We start from the raw sequence: 27,679 nt of genomic DNA, 5'->3' as shown, positions 1-27,679 counted from the left end.
AGGCGCCCCTTGTAGGAAGTCTTTTTAAAATACTTGTCCACTTTATGAGAGTTAACTTAGCTAAAAATTAGACAGTGTAATCCGTAATCCATTTCCTGAAGCATATGAGACTATAATGTGTGACAAAATTATGAAAGAAAAGAGAGAGAATGACATTAGCATGAACTTCTTCCTGTTGTGAAATGAGGGCCTCAGTGACAATCTATTAATAGTTAGTTGAAAACATAAAAACATGCAGAAAACAGTATGGCATTTCCTCAAAAAATTAGAAATGTAATTAGCATATGATATAGTAATTCCACTATTGGGCATTTACCCAAAGTAAATTAAAACACTAGTTTGGAAGGAAATATGTACCACTATGTTTATTTCAGCATTATTTACAATAACAAAGATATGAAAGCAACTTAAGTGTCAAACAATAGATGAATGGATAAAGAAGATGTGGTATATATACACAATGGAATATTACTCAGTCATAACAAAGAATGAGATCTTGCCTTTTATGACCATGTGGATGGACCTACAGGGTATTATTCTAAGTGAAATAAGTCACACAAAGAACGGCAAATACCATATGATTTTATTTATATGTGAGATCTAAGAAACAAAACAAACACAAACAAACCAACAAGTGAAAAGCAAAAGCAGACTCATAAAAACAGAACAAACTGATGATTGTCAGAGGGGTGGGTGAAGAGGGTATGGGCAAAATGGGTGATAGGGAAAAATATTTAAAGTCATGTAGATCATCTTGAACTTCTAATTTTGGATAAAATTTCTTTATGGAAGGAGGCCAAGGAAAGATTTTAATTGGAAGTAGGACAACTGACTGGACGTAGCCATGTGATGGTGGTAATGGTGTCCCCATTCATTGGTTAGAGGAGGAATTCTTGCCCAGTTTGTGGACAAGAGTGTAGGCTTAGGCTTAGGTTTTACAGTTTCCCAGATGGGCACCTAATTCACTGGTCTCCTAAAGTTTTCAGGTCATGTAAATACAGCATCAATAAAAGGATTATTATTTTACTAGTAGTAAACACCCAAAAATAGAAATTAAAAAGGGATGAGGTAAAGAGGGAAAAAGATATCTATAGGACAACTAATGTAAATAGATGTAATTTTTTTCTAGCACGCCAGTATATTATTATTATTTTTTGTATCCACCTTGAAGACTTCTGTCCTATATTTCTAGAGTACTAAATTGGGAGAGATTACACTGCAGACAGATTTTGACAATTTTTTGAGTTTGAGCCATGTAACTATTTAAATGAGATCATATGAACTCCCAAGTATTAAAAAATAGATTAGGTTTTAGAATACAGTTGTGATGCTTTAAAATATTTTAAAAATCATGGAGGGAAAAAAAAATCATGGAGTGTGTGTGTGTGTGTGTTTCTGTGTGTGCTAGCTATGGTCATAATGACTTAGCATTTCCTCCTGTTTAACAATTCCTCAAAATTAACTAAAAGGTTGGGACCACACTGACCCCATTACCTCTGTGTATATCTGGCTATAATTATGACCCATATGCTGCTTTATATTTCAGAATGCTTTTACTTGTTTTTTTCTCTGATTCATAAACTAATAAATCAGTTATGTGCAATCATTAAAAGATACCATTATTTATATCATCTCAGCAACAGAGAACCTGAAAATATAAAATCTCTCATAAGTGTAGTAAGTTCCTTCATGTCCTTTTGGAATTTTAATGTTTATAATAATTTTTTCTGACAAAACTCAGCCCAGTTTAAAGGAATTATCCCAGATTCGTTTTGTGTCTTTTTTTTTTTTTTTAAACATTTTTTTAAATCTTTATTTATTTATGATAGTCACAGAGAGAGAGAGAGAGAGGCAGAGACACAGGCAGAGGGAGAAGCAGGCTCCATGCACCGGGAGCCCCATGTGGGATTCGATCCCGGGTCTCCAGGATCGCGCCCTGGGCCAAAGGCAGGCGCCAAACCGCTGCGCCACCCAGGGATCCCCGTTTTGTGTCTTAATGTCAAATAGCTTAGCTTTCTTATGAATATCTTTTATTTTGTTAATAAAAATTCATTTTAGTTGTGTTCTCATTTTTATACTTACCAGTGTGCTTATAAGATATTGGCTGCTTTGAATTTCTCGAAGGAAGGGGCAAATACATTTCAGGTAGCATAATTGTTACTTTTCATTATAGATAAAATTAAAAGGTAGCCAGATTTGGAACTACTATACAGAAGTCTTAATAAGGATATGGTCATCATGGCTGGATTCCTAAGGAAAACTTATCTTAAAGATAGTTTGTAAATTAAAAGGCAGAAGCTTCCCTGTGGTAGAGAATGCTATTTTTAAAAATAATTTTAAAAATCAAGATTTTTTTTAATGTACATACAGATGATCTATTAGGCATGTATTATCTTGACTTATTGCGCCTTGAAATCTCCAGGTGATTATATTCATACTTGCTCTCATTCTCCTTACAGTTATTTGCATGTTGATCATAATAATTTGAAATAAACAATGTTGTTAAGCTTGGCTAATATTAACCATTATTTACTCACTTAAAATGTTTTTACTGCAAATCTATTCTTTGTCACATGTGACAAATGTTGAGTAATGGGGTTACAATCAGCAAAAGAGATTTGATCCCTGCCCTTATGAAGCTTCCAGTCAAGTGAGAAAGATGGAGGTTAATCATCATAATTGTGTCAACAAATAGAATAGAGGGATGTTCTCCTCTTCATTGTAACTATGACTGGTAGCTGGACTATTAACTTAAAAAATCATATAAGCATAGAATACTAAAGAAATGATATCTATTTTAAATATTTGAGTATTTTAAACAATATGCTATATCAGTATTTCACTGTTTATGAATTTGCCAGTTAATTGATGTTTAGGTCCATGAGTGATGATCCTTGTCATCTTCTTGGGTAAGTTACACCCATGATATATATTTTATGGCTTTTTTTTATTTACTAAAAATGGCAGGAAAACTTAAAGGCATCTGGCAAGGAATTTAAATGCAGAGTTTGTGTAGATTTGTTTTATTTTTATTCTAGTTTTATGAAGTGGTTATTAAAAATAATTTGCCTTTATTTTTTCCAAAACATTTGATCTAGTGCCACTAAAAACATTTTGCCCCCATATTTTATTTGTTATGTAATATCTAATGAATTTACCCAATTACAATAAGAAGTTGAAATGACATAAACAGACTTGGATTAAGCAGGCAGTTAAAGTGGTTAGAGTGAGGAGGTGCGGCTGTGCAGAGTAGCCCTTTGCCATTAGGGTGCTATTGTCAATAGTTTGTTTCAGAGAAGGAATGGAGCACATTGCTGACTCTGGTAACTTGGTGAATGTAGGTTGGCTAAGAAAGTTGTGCTATGGTATTAATGATAACTACTATGAAGTGCATTATGGCAAAAGAGTATAGGAAATTATAAGGAGATATTATAGGGTAGCTTGATTTATTTTGGAAGTCATAGAAGGCTTCCAGGAGGAAGAGACATTTTGCCTGGGATATGAAGAGAGGTAAGGGGAAGGAACTAGGTGGAGAAGGTATGGGTGAATAAGGAATATGGGACAGCATTTACAAAGCTCTGATGTGGGGCAGCCCGGGTGGGGCAGCCCGGGTGGCTCAGCGGTTGGCTGAGGGTGGCTTCAGCCCAGGGCCTGATCCTGGAGTCCTGGGATCGAGTCCCACATCAGGCTCCCTGCATGGAGCCTGCTTCTCCCTCTGCCTGTGTCTCTGCCTCTCTCTGTGTGTGTGTGTGTGTGTCTCATAATAAATAAATAAAATCTTAAAACAAACAAAAAACAAAGCTCTGATGTGGGCTACAGCTTGCAATATTGAGGAATTAAGGAGACCAGAGTGGCTGGGGCACAGAGAAGAAGGACAAAAGTTTCAAAGAATGAGCCTGGAGGAGGAGGCAGGAGTTGTCTCATGTAGGGTCTTGTAGATATTGCTAAGGATCTGGGGTTTTTATCAAAAAAGCAAGAGCAAACTAAAGGATTCAGATTTGCATTTTAACAAGATAATTCTGGGGGTACCTAGGTGGCTCAGTTGGTTAAGCATCTGCCTTCAGCTCAGGTTATGATCCTGGGGTCCTGGGATTGCATCTCTCATGGGGCTCCCTGCTTAGCCAGGACCTACTTCTCCCTCTCCCTATGCCTTGCCCCTCCACTCCTGTTCTCTCTCTCTCTCAAATAAATAAATAAATAAATAAAATCTATTAAAAAATTTAAAAAAAGATCATTCTGGCTGTTGTTTGGAAGATGAAATGGATGGAGCATCAGTTATGTAGTGGTTAGGAAGTCTAAATAAGAAATGTTGTTCCTGTTCCCAAGAATGAGACCCCTCAAAATTCTACTGTTTTGAGGGGTCTCATTCTGTTACACAATTAAATAAGTCCTCGAAATACTTGACAAAAAACAGAACCTAAGTTTATCAAAGGTGTAAATCTTTTTAATACCTAGGAAGACTTGGATGACCTGTATTTCCTATAGTGTACTTTGCTTACCACTTTCTTCTTTTATATTTGTAGTTATATTCATGATTTCAGCACAACATATTTTCAAGACAACAGAAAAAAAAAGGAAAAGTCAATCTTTTAAGCTTGTACCATGCTATTGACTTTTTTTGAAAGGACAACAAGTGTGTTTATTTTATCACTATCGGTCTAAAAATTAACCATGAAGCATTCTCTACTTCTAACTATGTGTAACAAAGAAATGCTTTATTGCAACTTCATCAATAATTCAAATGCAACTTAAAAGAAAGTAGGGCAGCATAAGGAAAAAAGCACACTTGTTCCATAATTGAGTCGATTAAATAGTATTGAGTCCCATTGTCATATTTATATTGATGAAACAACTGTTATAACTACAAAGACTCTAATAAGTAAAACCTCAGAATTATGAGGCAATATCATAGACATTTCTGTATTTTTTTCTATTGTAAAATACAAATAGCACAAGCAACCTTTACTAGTGTGCAATAATGAAGGAACAGTTTTTGAAAAGTGCTCTTATTGGGATTTCAGTAGTTTTCAAGCCTGTGCAGTAATAGCCCAAGCTATTTTGGAACTGTGCATACATTAGTGTTCTGGTGCAGCATGATACAATAATGTGTGAAAAAGTATACGATCGCACCTTGTTTAAATTTGCAGTTTTTGTGCATAATCCCACAGTGAGCTCTTGTTAGGTTTTGACTGTATATAGGAGAGAAAAAAGTTAATAGAAGCCCACAGATTGGGGTTGGATGTAAATATATGACTATGGAAATAAAGATTTTTGTTCGTTTTTGAAAGATCAAGAGTTAAGTTTATATTGTATATAACGGGATTATATAGTTACTTTTACCTCTGGGGTTAGTTTTCCCAGAGAACGCTTCAGAACGTACATATATAATCATCTAAATGAAAATGCATATCTGCTTATTTCATATTTGCAGAGTATGAGTGAAAAGTACCGAGTTTGATTTTTAAAAACAACAATTGTGCTATAATTTATGCATTCATATTAATGTTGTTTTTCAAAATTGTCACCCAGAGAAGCAAAACCCTGATTCCAATGATGCCCTTGTTCAAAACATTTTGGAAAACTTCCTCTCAGAATTGTCTTTTGAATCATTTGCAAGCCTGACTAAAACATCCATCTCATTACTTTCTATTCGTATTTTATACCAAGATTCATCATCCTTTTTTTATTCACCAGAGTTGGCTATAAATGTCTCTCTGAAATGATGAAAATGGTTAAAATTGACTTTCAAATTATGAAATTTGTCACCATTGAGGATATTTAGAAGTGTGTATGCATGTGTGTGTGTTACAGACTTAGAAAGCACTTTAGAAGGTGGTAGAAATACTGTCTGTGGCTGATGGCTGATCTTTAGGGTGAGTTGTGTTCTAAGGGGACCACTATGAAGGGAAGTCACATTAGATGACATAGTACTTTTGTATAAAAACCAGTCACATTACTTTTTAATGACACTGTATAATAGTTTTTACAATGTTTACAAAGAAAAATGCAAATATGTCTTTTGGAATGCAAGGCCAAAATACTTTACACAATTAGTAGCATATTTTATTATTAAGACAATTAAAGGATTAAAGCAACTGGAGTACTAATCCTATGTTGGTAGATTCTTCAGATAATGGTCTCTACATAGTAATGTCTCTGTATAATTTTATTTAAATACTACCATTCACTGTCTTATCTGTAAGTATGTGTTTTCACTAGCATCTTACATAATTCATACTTATTTTCATATTATTTGGCGGTGTGATTTGGTATCATTTGAAATTTTCATTTTAGTTGACTTCACATAAGTAATTGTCTCAGTTTTTAAAACAATTAATGCTTGTTTTCTTAATCATCATTAAAGAACGCAGTTACATGTGCTTGAAATGTAAAGTAATTGAATTCCAAATATTTTCTTAAATTAAGGAATCTGTGGCCAGTCAGTACCACTCATGCAATGTTATGTGTCAAATGGTTTATGAATAAAATAAAAATGAAGTGGTAATGTACATATCCAAAAGCTCACCACTTATCCTATCTGAATATCTTTTTTTGTGTTTGTTCTTACATGGGTAGGAAATGAAAGTAATTGCCAGAGAGACTCAGTGAGTAGTTTTTATTTTCTGTGTTTTGGAATTAGTGCTGTTTAATAGGAGAGAAAATAATTCGAAAATTTTTTTCTATGGTCAGTTTTTGTGACACTGTACCCTACAGCTTCTAACTTTCAGCTTTGGGCATTAACGGTAGGGATCAAATGCCTGCATTTCAAGAATGTCATCGGTTACTCTTGGAAATTGATAGATTTAAGTGCAAAGCAATGTTTGAATATGAAGGTCTCATATTCACTTTTGCGCTACTTTCCAGTATCACTAACTAATGTCTTGGAGACAATAAAGTCTTCTTGTTTAACATGATATGTAAGTTTTGTAGACTAATTTGTGTTATACATTTTCTTTTATCCTGGTTAACTAACTGTGATAACATTTCTTTTTTTCTGGCTTTGTAGTACTAAATGGGTTTTCTTTTCCTGAATGCCTTTCTCCTTGACTAGTCTAAAAATTTTAAAGCACAAAGTTTATGCAGGAATTGCTCTAGACTAATATTTACTTCCTTCTTTAGGCATCTTACATTGCATTAATATAATTGAGTGTTGTTTCGTTTTTGCAAAAACTAGTTTAGCTAAAATGGGGAGCCGTTTTGAGATACAAAAACTGAATGAATTGTACTACACCTTTAGTTCTTTGGTGACTTTATTTTACCTATTAATTACCATGAGTTTTTTCACAACAAATACTGTTTTTGAAATTCCATTGAAGAAATTTCAAAAAGAATTTTGAAATTGAAAAAGGAATTTCAAATTCCATTGAAGGAGTTTTTAATATTGTGATAATATTAATTTGCCATATAATTGTTCACTGAAGAATTTAAAATCTGTAATACATTGGAAAATAAAATCCCCATAGCTTTTTTGTTCTCTATTAAGAAAAGTAGATTCAGAAAGCTTGTATTATAAATGTAGCATAGTACTGCTTACCAAAAGTTAGGAGTTTTATTCTTGTAGGAGTTATGCTAGTAAGTAATGTTTATATAATCCTGATAAACATTTCTCCATGACTGAATTTTGAGTGGAAAACTTTGTCTCCTAAAAGGCTGTATGTGAAAAAAAAAAAGAAAAGAAAAATAGAGCCTGCCCTCTGATTGTGTGTGGTGTGTGTGTGTGTGTGTGTGTGTGTGTGTGTGTGTGTGTGTGTGTGTATGTGTGTGTTTAGATCCAGTTTAATACCAACTAATGCCAACATCTGGCAAAGAGATGGAGATCTGGGAATTTGTTGCTTGAAACCCTGGGACAAAGTGTTCTGATCTGACCAGCAAACATAGCTGTGGACTTGAACTGGAATCTTCAGGGGGCAGAAACATCTTAAGTGTCTGGAAAATTGGCCTGTTGAGTCACCATGAAGGCACTAAAACAAAACTAATTTTAAGCAGGTCAAAGTTCAGTGATTCCCTCTGGAATTCAAACTTTTTTTAAGAGTCTCATGTTTAAGTGAAAAGGGTCAAAGTTGATGCACTGTTACAATGTTTTGAATGCTTTCCCTTAAGAACAGCCACCCAAGCTGGGATTAGCATGAGGAACTGCAAGGCTGGCACTTCAGCGTCTGGGTTAAAAATATTTTAAAGCAGTAAATGCAGTCAGTACAGAGAGATCCCTGGGAGCCTTTCTATTCAAAAATGTGTGAGCTCAGGGCAGCGACTGCAATGTAATTTAGGGCAGTGTATGCTTCATAGCTTTGGAGAATATTGCTTCCCACTAATGTTCCATCAGAGGATGGTAGGATAGTAGTAATTTTAGAAGGTGGTATTCCTGTTTGTCTTACATCGAAAACTTCAGAATAAATAAAAGGACATATCAACTGAGCAAGAAATGTAACTATGGAAAAGTACCAATGAATCTAAATTTGAACTGAACAGATACAAAATCAGCATGGGTGTAGGAATATTTTTAAGGAGGAAGCTACAGCAAAAGCAACTTCCCTGGGAATGGACCTCACAGGTATGTATGATGTGTGACACAGCCTGCAGAAACTTTCAAGAAAGTGCCTTGTCAACAGTGAGGTGCTTTAACTATGACCAGATGTAATGCTGTTGAATATTTGAATTGAGGAATTATTTTAGGAGATGGAAACATAGGGGATTTAATTTCAGTAGCTGGAATTCAGATGATATCTGGATATCCTGAGGATGCCAAGCAATTAGCTGGTCGGAATTCCTTGAGTGAGATTGTATTGGGATCGAATGATGGCCTCACTCTAAAGTGAGGGACTCCAGGACTTTTGATGTTAAAATGTTATATACTGTAGCTTATTGCGATTGACTAGGCTTTTCTGAGACTGAAGATCTTGTTGCTGACTAGAATGAGACTTAAACAGCATTCTTAGACATTAAAAAGAACCTATTTTTTATGGGTTGTGTCTAGGAAAGGGGAGAAGAACATTTACCCTGCCTTCAAATTTAGCAACTCAGCTAAAAGCTCTGGTGCAGCTACAAAATTTGGCTGGTATCCATAGTCGACTAAACTCCTTATAAAACTTTGGTTGTTCTTATTAGCTATTTTTTTCCATGATACCAGTTGCAGAATAATTTTGTTGCTCTTCACCATAAGCCTATGATACTCACTTTGAAGAAGCTTTAATTATTCAGTTATTTATTCAGTAAATATGTTATTCCAATTTGAGGAATTACATTTTGCATTGTGTTTACTGTGTCTCAAGAGATATGAACTCAGTCGTGTCTGTTTATTTTAATGAGATAAGCCAGGCACATGTGATAATTTTTACCAAAACACAGAATAAAAATGCATGAAGAAGAAAAAGCTGTTATTATTGTGTGACATGATGACTCTTGTACAATTTTTAATCAGAAAGTGATCTGAGTTGTACTAAAAGATAAGATGTCATGCATGTTCTGTGTGGTTCCTTCAGGTTACAGGTTAATAGAAAGTAGTCTTTGATTGGATCCTCGAATTCAGTTGTGTTTATACTTATTAACATCGTGAATGCTGCTTATTTTAATGTGATGAAGAAAGAAGAATAAGAGAATCAGATATTACAGAGGTTAAATTAGAAAAGGTCAAATGCCGAATGTTTTCAAGAACTGGTGCTAGGATTATAATGCTGGGATAGTTTTAGGGTCAGTTCTTAGATTTCTGTGAATCTTAATTATGGACCAGAAATTTAAATTTATATGCAAGGAATTTCAAAAACAAAATTTATTTACCATCTGAACTATATGAAGAGATATTCAGCATTTTCAATATTCAACTTATTATATTCTAATTTATTAGCTCCACGTGACTAGTTAATAGTTCGATCACAAGTAACCTTTAAAAAAATAGTTGTAGCTCTGAACTTTTGCCCCTCTGCATGTCATTGTGGGGAGAACTTTCAAAGGCTCTTAAATCTGTCTGATAGTAAAATATCCTGATTCGTTTTCATTTCCCTCCATCTCTAGGCTCTGTCAGCTGTTAAACTTGTGCTAGCCGACTGCTGGCTCTACATGCTGTGCTGATCCTTTTGTTTAACTGGCATTTCTCATAGCTTCCCCACTTAAACTAGCTATCAGAATCCTATAGGTCAACCAGATAGTTTACCTTATCTGAAGCTCACCTGAAACATCTTTTGAGGTAGGGCCTGTGATTTCATGACAAATAGTCACCTCAGTGGGGAGCTGCAGAGCTCACCTCTATCTTCCAAGGGTTAACAGTAACCTATAATAATAATTTGGTGACACAAAATGCTTCTTTTTATGCATTACCTATTTCCAGAGGCCTAATTTAGGTTTGTATCAAAATGGATATCACAAACAGTACAGCGTCCTGCTGAGAAACAAAGTGCTACTGACAGACTTTCTCTGATTCTTTTGGTGGCATCTGGGAGGGGTGAAGAAATACTGGGGAGTGAAGCGATTGTCAGTTGCTTATAGAGTAGCTAGGACAAGTCCTGGTGGAGAATGGTTTTCAAAAGCAGAATAGCTTTATGGAATTGTTATATCGGGAACAGAACTTTGTTCTCTTGCACTTGCTATGAGGCAAATTTTAGAACAGGGAAAACAGCAGAAGTGGTTATAACAGATACTTTATTTTTCTGTATGATTTTCATACTTCATGCTCTAGCAACAGTGACAGCGCTTACCCAGGTGTAAATACAAACATAATAACATGGTACTGGGAAAGTTTTAAACTTTTAAGAGTCTGTTGAGAGTCTTAATTCCTCATCACAGAATCCCTGGTCATGCCAGCATCAGTCCAACTGGAAAAGCAAGCAAAGTTAATCTGACAGTGTGTTCCATCTTTAGCCCAAACATTCTAGGCTCCCTTATTGTCCTAGTTCTTTTCACAAAAGAAAGCAATACAAATTTATCATTATTATTTTTTTTACTTAACTATACCCAGGAGTATTTGTACTTTAAATAGAAGCGTATGAAGGGTTGTTTTTTCATAAACGTTTATTAGAGTTAGAATTTCTGGCTCTTCTGGCAGTTAGGGATGGGAAAATAATAGCAATATTATTTTGCAGAAGGGGTCTTGCAGCAAGCCTTCTTTTCACAGCATATAGGCTAAATTGCCATTAGAACTACGCCTGGGAACTGATTTGAACCCAAATGTGGATGGTAAATGACCTGCGGTTTTACAATTCAGTGATGGAGATATTTTTACATTTCCACACTTTAGGTTCTGTGGCAGCTTCCAGCTGCAGCCTTTGCCTGGACTGTGCCTGGTTCTTGTACCAGGTGAACGGATGGGAGAATGTCAGGGAGCCAGGCAAATCCGGGAAGAACTCCTTCCCCAGAACTTTATCTCCTGCTCCCACTTCAGCCTTTGGCTCTTGTGTGTTTTCTGAGAGTGCAGGGTTTTTCTTGGCCTGCCGCTTCCCCAAGTGGCCAGCCCTCGCCTCTTCACTCTTCTCTGGGGATGTGTTCCCAGAGTGCCCATTTCCCACCCGCCCCTGGGAACACCCCCCTGGGAGCACCACGAAGGAGCAGCTGTCCTTGCATTCCCACTCCTACTCCAAGGAGAGGCTTGGGTGCACAGGCTTCTGTCACATACTTAATTTCTGCATCTCAAACACAGCTTGTTCAGCTCTGCATTTTTGGCTCAGTGAACACATTGAACATGTTCGTATAGGTGTTCATCTTGGGGTACACCCATCTAGGGAGAGATAATAGACATAGTTTCTCCTCTCAAGGACTATTTAATGGCTATTGGGGAAAAAATACTGATTTTTTTTTTTTATGCGCTGCAAGTGATATGCTCATGGCATTCTTTTTGATTCTTTAAAAAGCTGTGTAAAAACTAGAATTTTAAGGAGTTTCTACCATAAAGACTGCTTTCAGACACATTATATCTATTTCCTTATTTAATTGGCTATAATTCATTTCATAAGCATTTCTCATTCAAAGCAGGAAGACTTTCTACCACCATGGTCTAAGAGTTTGGCCACTTTTCTTAGGGATTGCTTAGATCTTCCTTGTAATAGCAGCTCCCTGAAGAAAATCAGAGAAAAGAAATAACATCAAACCTTCAACTGCAGCTTTTGTCCTATTTAAATTGCAGTAGATAATTTTGAAAAACTGTAAGTGGGGTGATGATGTAAGATGGACTTGTAGTTCTCCTTTCAAACTTTCTTCTAATTTTTGTGCTTATTTCAAAAGCTTTACCCAGAATGAGAGTGCATTCATGTTGTTTAATGTCCTTTGTTTTCATGGTATTGTTTTTTATAATGATTGGTGGATAGAAATGTGCCAGGGCCATGCTTTGGGATCTGAGCCTCCTTTGGACCCCATAGGATGTCAATGGACTCATTAGGATTTAGCCAAGTTTTATGCATTATTCATAATATACATTCACAGCGTGTGCACTAACGGCTGTCTCCTGTGTCTGCTTAGTCAGAACCATTTGCATGCTGTATTATGGAACCATAACACAGAATGCATTTAGCCACATTTTCTGTATTATCCTTAATACATATTGTCATCATATTCTGTTATGGGGTATGTGGTGAATGTGTTTAAACAATAGCATGCACTTGTGCATTATGATTCCATAAAAACAAATGTATAATAAAAGTCTTGATGGAAGTAATTATTGCATATGTGCAATAATAGTTTCTAAAAAAGCCTTCATATTATTTCTAGTTTGCTTTTATTGTTTGATTATCTAGTTATTTGTTTGATGTTGTTTTATGCCTGCTGGACTGATGTCCTGAAATTTTTAATTTTGAAAACAACATACCTTCTTTATCCTCTCATTTCTTATCTCATTAGTTTCCCTAAATGAGTATTTAAAAATATAATATTTAAAAGAGACTCGATGATTAGGAAAAGCATGTTTCCTAACTACCAATTAAAGATCTGTAGGGTATTTGTTATAAAGAGCCAGTGCTCCATGTAGCAGCAAAAACTGTGTTATATATGTGAGAAATTAACATCGAATTATCTCCATATCCAGGATCTAGAGGTTCTGAGTTCCAAAGTCAACAGTGACTCTACTACATTTAAGGGGTTGGCACTTTATCTTTTTATCTTGGACATCTTGCTTGCAAAATGGCAATGACCACTGCTTAATTTCAGTAGAATATCAGATTCATTATATCAGTTTTTTTTAAAAGTGTTAATTTGGAATAGAAAGAAAAAAACCTAGAAATATAACTCTGTGTCACAGGTGTGAAGGAAAAAGAGTTTATTTAAAACTTTAGCTGGTAACTTATTGAAAAGTTATGCTGTAATGGAAATCTTACGTGCAGAGTATAGTAAAAGGATTCACTGAAATTGTTAAATCCTTTTTGAGCATTACGGATGATTTTTCAATAGTTTGAAGTCATCTGGTTTTTGGTTAGCTACTAGTGAACTCAGAATATTCACTTTGAAAACTGTATAATTCATTTGGTGTCCTCCAAATCTAGTGCTTTTACAAATGACCACTTTTTATTTTGTTATGAAACCATTAAGGAACAGATTGAGAATTAGAATATAAAGAAGATGGTAGTTTTACTTTGGAGGACTATTAGTCTTTTTTATTGATAAAGACACTTTTAATAGTAATCTGTTTTACTTGTAGTCTTATGAAACTTATCTGTTTTGCTGGACATCATTGGTGAATTTATTTCAGGTAAACAATCTCACTAAAAATTTGAAATGTACCCATGGTGGGGCACCTGGGGGGCTCAGCGGTTGAGCATCTGCCTTTGGCTCAGGTCGTGATCCCGGGGTCCTGGGATCAAGTTCTGCATCTGGCTTCACACAGGGAGCCTAGGTCTCCCTCCGCCTATGTCTCTGCCTCTTTCTCTGTGTCTCTCATTAATAAATAAATAAAATCTTAAAAAAAAAAAAGAAATGTACCCATCGTAATTCTCTTGTCCCCTCTTTTCAGCAAGTTTGATACTCTGCATCCAGATAAAATGTCTCTTTCAATACTGTCCATATTCTTTGGGAATCTAAAGGGTATATAAACTTGGGGTGCCTGGATGGCTCAGTTGGTTAAGCATCTGCCTTTGGCTCAGGCCATGATCCCGAGGCCTGGGTTTGGTCCCGATGTTGGAACTGCTTCTCCCTCTCCCTCTTCTCCTCCCCCGCCCCCCGCCCCTTACTTGTGATCTCTCTGTCTCACTCTCTCTCTTACATAAATAAAATCTTAAGAAAAATAAAAATAAAGAATATATAGACTTGATGCAAAATCTGACTAATGTCTTTTCTGCCTATCTCAATATATTATTCCCTATTTTTCCATTGACTTTTACATAGTTGTTTGAGTCATGGGTTCATGTTAAGAGTCAATAGAATAGAATCTTCTGGTTCTAGATGTAATTTCAAATATGATAGATTGAATTACAAGTAGCCAGACCTCAGAATAGGACAGCAGAGGATATGCTACTCACCCAAATTTAGATATTTTGGTTGTCTGGAGTAATATGAATTTGTCAGATGAAGAGAGATAAATTGAGTATTAGGTAGATAAAAGGATGTACCCCCTTAAATAGATACAGGAAGGAAAAGGACTTCAGTGATTTCTATCTTTTTTTTTTTTTTTATTAGAGATTTTATTTATTCACGAGAGACACAGAGAGAGAGAGGCAGAGACATAGGCAAAGGGAGGAGAAGCAGGCTTCATGTAGGGAGCCTGATGTGGGACTCAGTCCCAGGACTCTGGGATCACACCCTGAGCTGAAGGCAGACGCTCAACCACTTAGCTACCCAGACGTCCCCTCAGTGAGTTCTATCTTAAACAAGCTATATTATTTCTACTTTCTTTTTTCTTTTAAAGATTTTATTTATTCATGAGAGATAGAGAGAGGCGGAGACACAGGCAGAGGGAGAAGCAGGCTTTGCTTTGCAGGGAGCCTGATGTGGGACTTGATCCTGGGACTCCAGGATCATGCCCTGGGCCAAAGGCAGGTACTAAACTACTGAGCCACCCAGGGATCCCTTATTTCTACTTATATTTCTTTCATTTGATAATTCCTCTCAGAAGGCTTACTTAAAGTTGATCACTTTGTTCATGTTTTATTGTCAGTTTAAGTAGTTCCTCTGCCCCAAAAACCTCATGTTAATTTGGGCTATTTTTTTATCCCACATTTTTAGAGAAGCTGTTGCTCCTCAGTGTATATGTCTGGATGAAATAGAATGCCTAAAAATGTTTTGTTTGTATTTTTACTTATTAAGATATATTTATATATCCGATGACTAGAAACTGATTCAGTTTTTTAAACACAAAAATTTTATTCAAAGGAGTGTTGGATCTGAATTCAGCATAGTCACTTTCCAAGCAATATACATCTTCCAGTGATACTGAAATTGCCCAGAATATTCCAGGAGCATCTCCATTGGAGCTGCCGTAGAGCAAACCTGCAGCATTAATCTTTTGATGACCTCAGTGGGCAAATTTTCTAACTTTGAAGAGTGTCTTATATTTCAAAATTGTCAAAAGATAGATTTGAGCCAAGTTTGGTAAATAAAATAGGCAGGTAGTCAAAAGGGGAATGGGTGTGGAGGGCAGTACAAACTATGGCACTCAACTAACAGATCTGTTTTCATGGGTCAGTCAGTTGTTAATTGGAGGATTAGAAAAGTATTAAGCTCCAAAAGTGTTTTAAGCAATAGTAGCAACAGGGAGATGAGTACACAGTTCTTAAGTTCAGTTTCCTGAAGGGCCATACTTATTTACCTGTTAAGATTTAAAGTAGGTTTAAAATATGTTACATTAACTTGTAAGTTATACTTTGCATAATCACAATGTATTGTGGCTTTTTGTGTTCATATATTATAACAGACGTACAAAAATGTGTCCATTTTTATAGATTGGTGTGCCTGTTCTTTCCAAATTATGAAAAATGTGGTCTTTCAAAACCATTAATTCTGAGCTAAGATAAGATGTTCAAATGGAAAAATAATATGTCTTTTTGGGTTTTCAGATTATAATTCAGTATTTCCAGGGCCTAAATACTTTAAATGTAGATTTAATCGTTTTTCCTGCTTAATACTGGGCAGAGGTTACCTCAATTTTCATAACAATAAAATTTATTTCAGGGAGTTTCTTCATCTGAGTTTATGTTTTGGCTCTTCAAGACTGGGCTGAGCACTTGTGGACTGGTGCAGTTGCTTGCAAATAGATCATTTCTGTAGATTAATAGTAAGAAACATGCACAGTTATATACATATATGTTTATGTAAATTAGACATGAAATTATATATATTTACATACATGAATAATTTCATGACTAACTTGTATGCATACATACATTATATATGTGGTACATTATATATATAATTTCATGACTAACTTACATAATAACACATTTTAAAAGACTCATTTTGGAGATTTTAAAAAATATTTATTTATTTATTCATGAGAGACAGAGAAAGAGGCAGAGACACAGGCAGAGGGGGAAGCAGGCTTCCTGCGGGGAGCCCAATGTGGGACTTCAGGATCAAACTCTGAGCCAAAGGCAGATGCTCAACCGCTGAGCCACTCAGGCATCCCGATTTTGGAGATTTATTTAATAATAAAACAATTATTCACCAAATCATATCATTTTCATTTTGGAGGGATTTTAGATACACCATGTCCAAATTCCTCACTTTGATACCCTCAGAGTTCCTTGGATTGCACCGTTATCAGGAATAATATTAGAAGAGTTGATACAAGCAAAAGCAGGTTCAACAAAGAATGTTGGATTAAAAGAAAATAGCTGAATGCTATTTTATTGCATATAATTTCAAAACTCAAATTAGTTAGGGAATTGCCATTTCTTGAGGATGGTTAAGAAATAGAACAAATTTTCCTAGTGAGTTGACTACTGGGGAAAATTCGAATTAGTGTGTATCCTAAAAATAAAGTTTGAATTAGTTTGAATAGCTATCAGTGTCTTTAAATTTGAACTAAGTTTGATTTGGCTTTGTTAATAATTTTTGTTACCTCCATAGTAATGCCATGACCTTACCATAGACAACTTCTTTGAGAGTACAATGAGATCCTAGCAGTTTTAATGGATTTTAACAGGTTTCTTTATCTCAATATTTTTTATGTAAACTTCAATTACATGTTATTGGTTTAAATTTTAAGACATTACTCTTTAACCTACTCTGTACAATTGCATATTACTATCTTATCTTTAGTCCAGAGAAGAAAATACACTTATTTTGCTAAGTTAGGAAATTTATCCTTCCTCTATTTCTGTGTTTCTCCCTTTGTCCTTCCTTTCTCCCTTCTGTTTTTCTTGTATTTTGTATCCCTAAATTAACTTTTTTTTTTTTAAGATTTTATTTATTCATGAGAGACACAGAGAGAGGCAGAGACACAGGCAGAGGGAGAAGCAGGCTCCATGCAGGGAGCCCAATGTGGCACTCAATCCTGGGACTCCAGGATCATGCCCTAGGCCAAAGGCAGACGCTAAACCACTGAGCCACCCAGGCGTCCCAACCTAAATTAGCTCTTATTACATATTGGATATTGAGTGGAGAAGGGCAGTAAAAATGGCCTCTCTAGGAAAGTTCTATGGATTCTTTTTTACTAGACTACTTCTAGTTCTTAATGGCTTAAATGTATGCGCTCATTGATCCTATAAGATACCCTACCCGGTTTTGTATTGCTGCTTCAGAAATAGCCTTGCAGGGAGACAATCTAAAGCCATCATCTGTGTTTTCTTGTCTTAGGCGGCTTAATTTCTCTGAATTTCCCTTTCTTCACCTGTAAAATTGGGTTTAACTCATAGGATTTTTGTGAGCATTAAAATGAGTCACTTACTTGAATACATTTTGTAAACTGTAGCATTCCAATAGATGTTAGTTGTTCATTCCTTGATTTGGTGAAATGCAGAGCAGCAGTGCAGCCAGACTTACAATTATTTTTGGTGATGGGTTTATGATCTTTTTTATATGCTGTATACCTTTGGTAAAGTTCAAACTTTATCGTTTTCAGCTGGAATGGCACTCGTCCTGCAAGTTATAACCCCTGGGGGGAAAAACCCACAAGGTCTGCTTTTGGGTTATATTCATTTTGGTTGTTCTACAGTTTGGAATAAAGTTTCTGACGGTACCATGGAGTGTTGACAGTACCTTCTGTGACCTTTATACTTGAACTCTCTTAAGATTCTGCTTCTTGTTTTCTTTTTCTTTTTCTTGACTAATGTAAATATAAATTTTAGTTCAGGCCTAGGGGATGATGTGTATATTTTCTTTTTGCTAATAGGTATGTGGTATATAAATCAAGTATTTATAACTCATTATTTTGATAACATGCTACAGAAATCCCAGTAGCCATGTTTAATATTTGTTTTAGGAAATTTGCCACTGCAGACAAATTTATTTTAGACTGACTTCTCTGAAGAACAGTGAATTAAATGGTGGGGAAAAAAACCCAATGTGGCAAAGTAATGTGATATATTATCTGAGTTCATGGGAGCCATTTGTAATCTTTTCTCAGAGGTTTTTTTAAAAAATAATTTTCTCTATTTATTGCTTGTTTCTGTTCTCTATATAGTATCTGGTGTCTAGACGTGGGCTTGTACTGAGGAGTTATAATTTCAAGTGAAGTGATAGGGACAAGTATTTCTGGGTGTGGTACGTCCATTCTGACTTTATGCAAGTCACTTGATCTCTTTTCTTCCTCATTCTCTCTCTTTCCTAGCTTGTGAAGGAAATAGTTACAACGTATTTTGCAAGACTGCTCAGAGGTATAAATGAGATAATGTATGTAAGAGTTCAAATACTCTGTCATAAAAAAAAAAAAACAAAAAACAAATACTCTGTCATTGAAAAGTGGCATATCAATACTAGCTATCAAAATACTGAGTATTTGCCTAGCAAAAAAGAGCAACTGTAATGCCCAGGCTTAGGGGAGTGTTTTGCAAAATTTTCTCCAAGATTTTTAATTGGCTGGTAGAAATAGAATTTTAGAACTAGGACATCTTTAATTCTTCCTCCAAACCCATTGGAGGAAATTGAGGGTCACATAAATAAGTAGGAAAATTGATCATAGAGCCCAGATCTCCTGGCTCTCTGGCTGGGCTGTCTTCTCCAACATGAACACTGCGGGGTCCACCATTTGGCCTCCTTTGGTATTAAGATGTCTTTCAAATGAGAGGGATATAATAGCAGTAGCATTCACCCTTCTCTGAGACAGGAAGGACTCTAGAGAGGCATTTTCCTTTTGCTTTCTTTTTCCCCTGTGGTTATTGACAAAGCTTGGGATCATGTTGAAACTTGTTGCAACCACCAGGAAACTCTTTCAACTTTTAATAGTTATCACTCTGCTCCTAATTAACAAGTAGCAAGCATGATTATGCTCCAGTAAGTTGGAAAGACTTATCAGACTTTAATATTTAGATGAGGAAAAGACCTCCAGCCATGAAAAAAAAATCCCTGTTGATATTTTCCATAAAAGGGGAAGTACAGTTCAAAACCAGCAGAGCCAACTCTGCCACTTTGTGTAAATGCAATCTTCAGACATGGCTATGAAGAGAGCGTGTTAGTCACGGCCTATATTAACACACAGCGTCCTCTTGAATTCATTGGCTTCCTTCTCATAAAAATGCTGCATAATGAGCCATAAGGAGGTTATTCTTTATGTTTGCCCTGAAATGGAACAAAAATGATACAAATTATTAAACTTGCATTTAGGGACGTATGTGATGAGGATAGCTTTTTGTAAATGAATGTTTTGCTAGTGTCATCCATTTGAATCAAATAAGTAATGTGCCCTAAAGGAAAAGTAACTTTTAAAATAATATAAACTTAATTCACTATCTCTAAAATAATTGATATTTACACTTACTACAACTGGCGTTGACTCACTCTCTCTCGAAGAAATAGCTTTCTCTTAAGAAATAAGTAGGATATTTAGATCCCCTGAGAAATTAGTTGGTTAAGTGTTCATGTCTGGTTCCTCCAGGTACTCCAAGTTGAAGAGTTGGACCTAGATGTTGAATATGGTCCTGGGGAAATGTGACTTGAGTTTTTTTGCAGAATGTCAGAAAATTCTCTTTATTTTCTTTAGTTTATATTTAGCAACATTTAAAGAGACAAAAATAATCTATGATAGAGAAAATGAAAAGAAATGCAGCAGTAAAGTCCACATTACAGGTAGTATTTTTTGTTGGAATTTAAAAACAGAATTGTTGTCTCAGTGAAATAATTAGAGGTAGTTCAAGTCATGTCCCAAACCAGGTTATGACTAGTTTCAGTGTTCTTGTATATAGTCTCAGCAATAAATATAGTCCATTAATTGGTGAATCAAGTTCTTACTGTGCCATGTACTATTTTTAGCATTGAGGATAAAGCAGTGAACAAACTAGGCCCTGGCCCTCAAGGGGCTTACAGTTTAGTGAGCATGACAAAATAAACTATTAATAAAGAAGAAGAAATAGTATAAAATGATAGAGAGTAGTTCTAAGGATCTGCTTTGGTGGAGTGATCAGAGAAGAAGATGCCATTGGAGTTAAAATCTGAATGATAAGAAGGAAGAATCTATATGATGACCCAGGAGAACCCATTTCATTAGAAAAGGAATAACATTCGCTGAGGCCCAATGGTGAAGGAGAGGCTGGCTTGCTGTGGCAAGTTGAGCCCACTTTTCTCCTTTGTTTCTCACGCTTGTTACACTTGTCATGCCTCTCCCATCCATAATCTCAGCTCATGATCTTACATTCCATTTCTTCTTGAAAGTTAAATGAGCAAGAAGAGGGTTCTCAAAACTTCTAGCACCGTAACTATGCACCTATGCATTTACTTATCCCCTGCCTTCTCCTCTTTCCGTGTATAAAGAGTCACTAATCACAGGAAAGGCTGACTCCTCCACCTTTGCCCAAGATCCTACAGTCATGTTCCTTTCTGTATCCTGTGTTATCAGATATTTTTTCTATTTGCTAGGTCTTTCCCCTCAACCCACCAACTTGTTTCTTCCATTTTAAGGCGAAAAATACTCTTTTGAAAGAATTGCTTGGAAAAGTTACATAAATTTTTTTCCTCCAAGTTGTTCCCTTTCTTTTTTTCCTTAAAAGCACAGAGGTGTTTGTATGCCTTCATCATATCACTGAAACAACTCTTGGCTTAAGTCCGCAGTGGCCTCCATGTTACTATGCCAGTAGTCACTTGTTAGTCCTCACCTTACTTGTCCCATAAGTGATATTGGAAACTATCATTTACATTTGCCTCAGAAAACCTTTTTTCACTTGGCTTCCATTTCTTGATTTTTCTTGTACACACTAGCAACTGCCTTTCTGTTCTTTATTTGGTCCATCTTCATCACTGTAATCTCTAAACTTTGGTGTGCCCTAGGGCTTAATTCTTGGATCTCCTCTCATTTGTATCAAAACAAAAATCTTTGTTCATCCAGTCTAATGACTCTAAATGTCATGTATATTGATGACTTCTAAATATATATCTGGACACCAGCTGTCTCCTGAACTTTAAACCAGCTACCTACTTGACATCAGTCAGTAAATGTCTAATAGGCAATTTAATATAATAGGCATAAAAATGAGCTCCTGTTTTCACCTGGCTTCTCTTACGGTCTTTTTCCATCTCAGTTATGGCAACTACATTCTTCCAGTTGCTCAGGCGAAATCCTTGAAACCATCCTTATGCTGTTCTGTCTTTAATATCCTAGTTTCTCAGGAGTCTTGAATTTTCTGCTTCAAAATATATCCAAATTCTGACTGTGTCTTATCACTTCCTTAGCTACCACTCGAGTTTAAGCAATTGTCCTCTCTCATCTGGATTATTTTGGTAGCCTCCTGACTAGTGTTCCTGTTAACACCATTGCCCATCTCTAGCAAATTTTTAACAGACAGAATGACCATTTAAAAATGTAGACAGATTATGTTTCTCTTCTGTTCAAAGCCTTGATGGTTCCATTTCTCTCATGGATCAATAGCCATGATATTATAGTGGCCTCCAAGGCCATCCCAATTTGTTATTGTCCCTCCTTCAGGATCTCATAGCCTAATACCTTTTCTTTTGTTTAGTCTGGTCCATCCACACTTGATGTGCTTTCTTTAAACACTCCTCACATTTTCCCACCCTAGGGCTTTGGCACTTGCTCCCCCTACTACGTAAAATACTCTTCTTACAGATATTTTCATGGCTCTCTTTTTCTTTAGACCTTAATTCAAATGTATTTTCTTAGTGAGTCCTTCCCTGGCCACCCTATCTCAAAATTCACCATTCACGAGTATGATTTCCACCCTTCCTCAAGAATTCACTTACCACCCCCCCCCCTTTCCTTTCTCAGCATCCTGCTTAATTTTTCTCTTCAGCTCCTAGTTCCATTTTGGATCTATTATGCATTTTCTTAGTTTTCTTGCCTCCCTCAACTAGAATGTAAGCTCACTGAGGAGAGAAATATTTACAATAAATTCTATTCATTGCTGTATGCCCAGTACTTCTGAGTGCTCAATTAATAAAAACGTATGAATGAAAGATGGGATGTAAAAGCATATGAACCAGAGAAAGATAGCAAAAGTTGTACAGAGATGGAATTTTGTTTCTAGGGTTTGTTCTAGGATGCAATACCATGCTTAATTTTCTGGCTCAGAATTGTTTCTAGGGCATAAAATGAGTTTAACCTTAAAAGAATAACAGTATTTTTAAAAAGAATAAAGATTTTTAGGTCCTCTCTTGGAAGTATAATAATCATGCAAATCCTCCATACTCATACCTTATTTATGAAAGTTAGAAAATACATAAATGAGCTATTGAAGATTGCTGTATAGGATTGCAGAAGTTTTGTTTCCTAAATATTAATACAAATATCATGTTAAGGAAGTAAAACAACTTAAAGTAATGTTTTTAAAAAAAACTTACAGGTGTAAAAGAGAAGCATATGGTTGAACAGAGATTGCCATGAAATTGACAGATGATTAACATTAATTAAAACTTTTAATTAACACCTTGGAAAATTCCATAAAATGATACTGTATGTAAATGACTATGTGTGATATCTTTGAGCATTCTCTTACCTGTTTTACAGAAGGAAAATAAAATGGATCACAAAACTGCTTATGATAACAATTTTCCCTAGCCCTGGGTTTGTTGTTTTGAGTGTTATCTACTTGTGTCAATCATGCCAATTTGAACTGCCAATATTCTAAATATATTTGGCTGAGATATAAGTGATTCTCTGTGTTTCCTAGAGGAAAGAAAAACTACCTTTTAGTTTCTTATCCCTTATTTTTTTTCAAGTATTTTCTGAATAACTATGGGAGAATTTGAGCTTTAATGTGGCGCTTTTTCAAGGTGATTTAAAATCAAGTTTGTTTAAAATCTGGCTAATAAAATTTGTGATGAATAAGTCATATATAAAATAACACTGAAGTTTGTGAGAAACTGGTTTTCTGAAGGATTCAAGACACTGAATTGCACTTTGTTCTATATATGTTGAAACTACATTTTTTTTCTTTACTATTTGTGGTGAAATGGGAGTGATTTTCTACTTGAAGATTAGTGGTGGTTGGTATAAATAAGATTTCCAGATGTTTGTAGAGGCACAGTTACTATAGGATTGTGTTATTAATTTTTATATTAATTTGAATTCTGATAACAGGATAGCTTTTTAGTGTTTTGCTGAGAGAATTGTGGTATGAATATAAGCTTACCTGCCTATTGCTAATTTTTAAACCTTTGGGAGAGAGTGGTAAAAAACATAGAAATATGTTTTCTTTGACAGAAAACATTCTTTAGATAACATGTTTGGTCAGGGTTAAACATCCATTGGTGGTCCAGAGTCATCATTAAGGATATGAATTATTGTTCCAGGCTGTCATCTCTTGAGACTCTCAAGGACTGCCCAGGGTATATGACTCTCTATTATCTGTCTGCTTATAATGATTGCATTAAACTTCCTCTGCTTCTCTCTTGCTACTTTCTCTACCTTCCCACTTCCCTTATCTTCTCGCTGCCTTTCTCTGCTGAGTTTTCCATGCTTCTGGACTTGGGTATTAGATCCACACTCAATAAATGATGAGCCTCTTTTCTTGTTCTTTCTTTCTTTCTTTCTTTCTTTCTTTCTTTCTTTCTTTCTTTCTTTCTTTCCTCTTTCTTTCTCTCTCTCTCTCTCTCTTTCTTTCTAAGATTTATTCATGTATTTTAGAGAGAGAGTACACAGGTGGGGAGGAGCAGAGGGAGAACAGGGAGAGAATCTCAAGTAAACTCCCTGCTGAAAGCAGATACCCCCCCACCCCCAAGGTAGGGCTCTATCTCAGGACCATGAGATCATGACCTGAACTGAAATCAGGAGTAGGACATTTAACTGACTGAGATGAGACATCCAGGCACCCCATGATGGCCCTCCTCTTATGAGCTGTATGGTTATGTAGAGTTATGAATGGTTTTTGGTCTTTTTGGAAATTTCCATTTTTAAATGCTATTCAGAATTTATTAATTTGCTGCTCAAGATGTTTCCTCTTTGGTCAAAAGGCAGTAAGATGTGAGGGGCTAGAACTGGGTGTCACAACCATTTCAGATAGCTGAGGTTTGGAAGGCACTCGATACATAACTGAGGCATTATTATAATTTAAATTACTAAGTATGATTTTATTTTTTATTTTTATTTTTTTTTCTAAGTATGATTTTAAAGGATCAATTATAATATGCCTGCTTTTGAAAGCTAATGTGTATTTTAGGTTCAGTATGGAATAATTTTTTTATTTTCTTGTTTATTGTTTAGTAAGTATTAAGATTTTAAATCATTCTACAGATTAATTTAGGGAGTTAGAACATTGCAAGTAAATAGAAAAGCTTAAAAGATACAAAAGAACAAATTTATATTATTATTTTTATCTTTTCTAGTGTTAGGAGCCTAAATGTTTTGAAGCTGAAACATAAAGAATGGAGGAAGAAACAAAAAATTATACTGAAAATACCAATTAAGCATGAATGTTGCCTGATTTATAATTCCATGTACAGAGATTATAAAGAAGAAATATAGCTCACGAAGGATGAGATGCTCTAAAATTGTAATTCTGACTATATAATTGAGAATAATCCTGCTGAGAAGAAAAGAAGTTAAATAAAAGTGTAACTATATCAGGAGCTCTTTGATAAGCTCAGAATTTAAAGGGGTAAGTATCAAAGATAGAAGAGTACAAAGTGAGAGCTTATTAAGAATAGCAGGAACTTGAGGAGAGTTAATGATCATGGCCATTCATTCATTCTACTAACACTTTTGGGAACCTTTTCTATGCCACATTATCTTATTTGCACTGTGAGTACTAAAATATAATAATATTTTTGCTCTCAAAAATCTACTGTGATGACATTGGACTATAATATTAATAATTGACATAGCAGAGGAAGAACTCCTTAACTCTCGTTTTGTTTCCAAACTGGAAGGTTGGGGATTCAGCATACTTAAGTGAAATAAAAGCCAATGATGGAATAAAGAATAGAATAAGGGGTGCCTAGGAGGTTCAGTCGATTAAGTGTCCGATTCTTGGTTTCGACTCAGGTCATGGTCTCAGGGTTTTGAGGTTGAGTCCCATGTCTGTACTCTGGCTCTGCTTGATGATTCTCTCTCTTTGCCCTCACCTCAAATAAATAAATCTGAAAAAAAGAATAGAAAAATAACTTCTTACAATGAGTTTAAAATTTCAGTCCAAGATGAATGTGTATTTGAACTTACAAAAGAACTTGTTTATATCCTTGTGAAAAAAAATGTTGGGTAAAGAGATAAATGATAGCATGAGATATTTCAGTAGACTTTTGGTAGTAGAAACAGCTGAACTCATAGATAATTAATTAATGGACCAGCGTTATTAGAATATGGACACTAACTTTGCCCTTGTCCTTGAGTACTTGTTGACAACTTCAGTAAAAGTGTGCTCACCAGATCTTTAGGTGACATATATTTTAGAGTGGTAGTTTACATATTTGATCATATAATCAGGATTCAATGTTCAGATACATGTAAAATTAGCATGTAAAGCTAAAATGATAGAGACTCTTGAGAGTGGTTCCTTGGAAAAAAAGAATGTGAAGTTTAAATGGTTAAATAAGCCAATGGTTTGATGGTAGTATTGAAAGAAATCATTGGTTTGTTGTTGGAAAGCCCTATTGATAAACTTGAGGAGGATCACAGGCCTATGTAGGGACATCCCAATTGTCTTCAAATATTTGAAGATCTGGCATGTGGAACAGATTGGCTTTATGTTGCTCTCAAAGAAATACCAACAATTAAATGAAAATAATTTTAGCACCATGAAATGGAAAGCTTTCAAAAAACTAGAGTTACCCAACAACGGAGAGGACTGCCTTGTAAAGCAGTGAATAAGTCTTGTTATAGAGAAAGAATTGGACCATTTATGTTAGGATAGGAATTATGGTAGAAAAATCATTAAGGTTTCCTTTTTTTAAAGGGTTTTTTTAAATTTTTTAAAATTTTATTTATTTATGATAGTCACAGAGAGAGACAGAGAGAGAGAGGCAGAGACATAGGCAGAGGGAGAAGCAGGCTCCATGCAGGAAGCCGGACGTGGGATTCGATCCTGGGTCTCCAGGATTGCGCCCTGGGCCAAAGGCAGGCACTAAACCGCTGCGCCACCCAGGGATCCCCTCACTAAGGTTTCCTATCTTTAAAATTGCATAGTTTTGTAATTTCACAAAGTTGTCGTGACAATTTGAGAAGATAAGTGGAATTTATTTGCTCTAGGGGAAATATGCATATAAGTGGAGCACTTTTTTTTTTAACAGACAAAACTCAGTGGCAGTCCTGAAAACTACAATTAAAGTCAGAAGAGGGAGTAGCTATAGCATTTTCCCTCAAATGTGCAGCTCCCAGATAAATATGAAAGTATGTAAAGAAACATAATGATCTGAATTTGACCCTTGTTTGTCAGAGAGGAAAGGCATAGAGATATATTGGAGATTCCTTTAATTATTCACTAGTATTCTGCTTTTTCTTTGATTAGAAGAAATTCATGCCAGATTACAAACAAGAGATTTCGTTTGGGAAAGCAACAATCCTTGCCTTTGTATTGAGTTAAATACGGAGGTTTCATCTGTTAGAAGAAGCCAGGTTGGATTCTGAAGTACCTAAGAAAATACCTAAACACCACTTTGAATGTTCCTCAAATTAACCTCATTAGGCCTACTTGATTTTTTTTTTTCTGTCAAGTTAACACAAAAGACTGTGTGGATTATAGAGTCTTTGTTTGAACAGATTCTACTTGGATTTAGATATAGCTATGTATACTTGGGATTCTGAAAAATAATATGAAGTTCCGTATTTTATTGATGCAGACATTATGTTCTAAAGTGATTGAGTTGCTCAATGCAATTTTATTTGGTTAGAAACAAAATTCCTAACAATCTTAACAAAGTTAAGATTAGAACCCAGCACTTCAGATTTTCAGTGAATTCATATTTCTTCCTCTTGTACCATTCTCTCTGCCTCTTCTTTTAAATTACGCTGAAGATATGCAGTGTGTCAAGAAACAGAAGGGAAAAAAGGAGCATATATCCACATTGTCTTCATTAAGTTAAAGGTGTTATATTTAAGTCTTAAGCATTTTTCAGTTTTATTAAACTTTGATCTCTAGAAATAAAATAAGAGTCAGTTGTTAAACTTCTGTTCTGGTGAAAATGGGAGGGATAGAGGTAGGATTTTGTGGTTAATTTCAAAAAGGATTTAGAGCTT

At 35.4% G+C, this 27,679-nt stretch overlaps 1 protein-coding gene across 12 annotated transcripts in view; it reads left to right on the top strand.

Moving 5' to 3' along the window:
• The window catches only part of SOX5 (SRY-box transcription factor 5), a 1,001,956-nt gene that overhangs the window by 20,941 nt on the left and 953,336 nt on the right, over positions 1-27,679 (top strand). For 3 of the 12 annotated variants that reach the window (XM_041735834.1, XM_041735828.1, XM_041735831.1), the window contains exon 1: positions 7,760-8,551. The exons of the other annotated variants lie outside the window; for them this stretch is intronic. The gene's annotated coding sequence lies outside the window, so the exon portion shown is untranslated. Of the gene's footprint in view, positions 1-7,759; positions 8,552-27,679 lie in introns of those variants that run through there. 12 annotated transcript variants of the gene reach the window in all.

This window comes from Vulpes lagopus, chromosome 21, assembly GCF_018345385.1.
Source record: "Vulpes lagopus strain Blue_001 chromosome 21, ASM1834538v1, whole genome shotgun sequence".
Classification (NCBI taxonomy): Eukaryota; Metazoa; Chordata; class Mammalia; order Carnivora; family Canidae; genus Vulpes; species Vulpes lagopus.
Note: the sequence above shows the minus strand (reverse complement) of the source record. Positions and strands in the feature narration are given on the sequence as shown.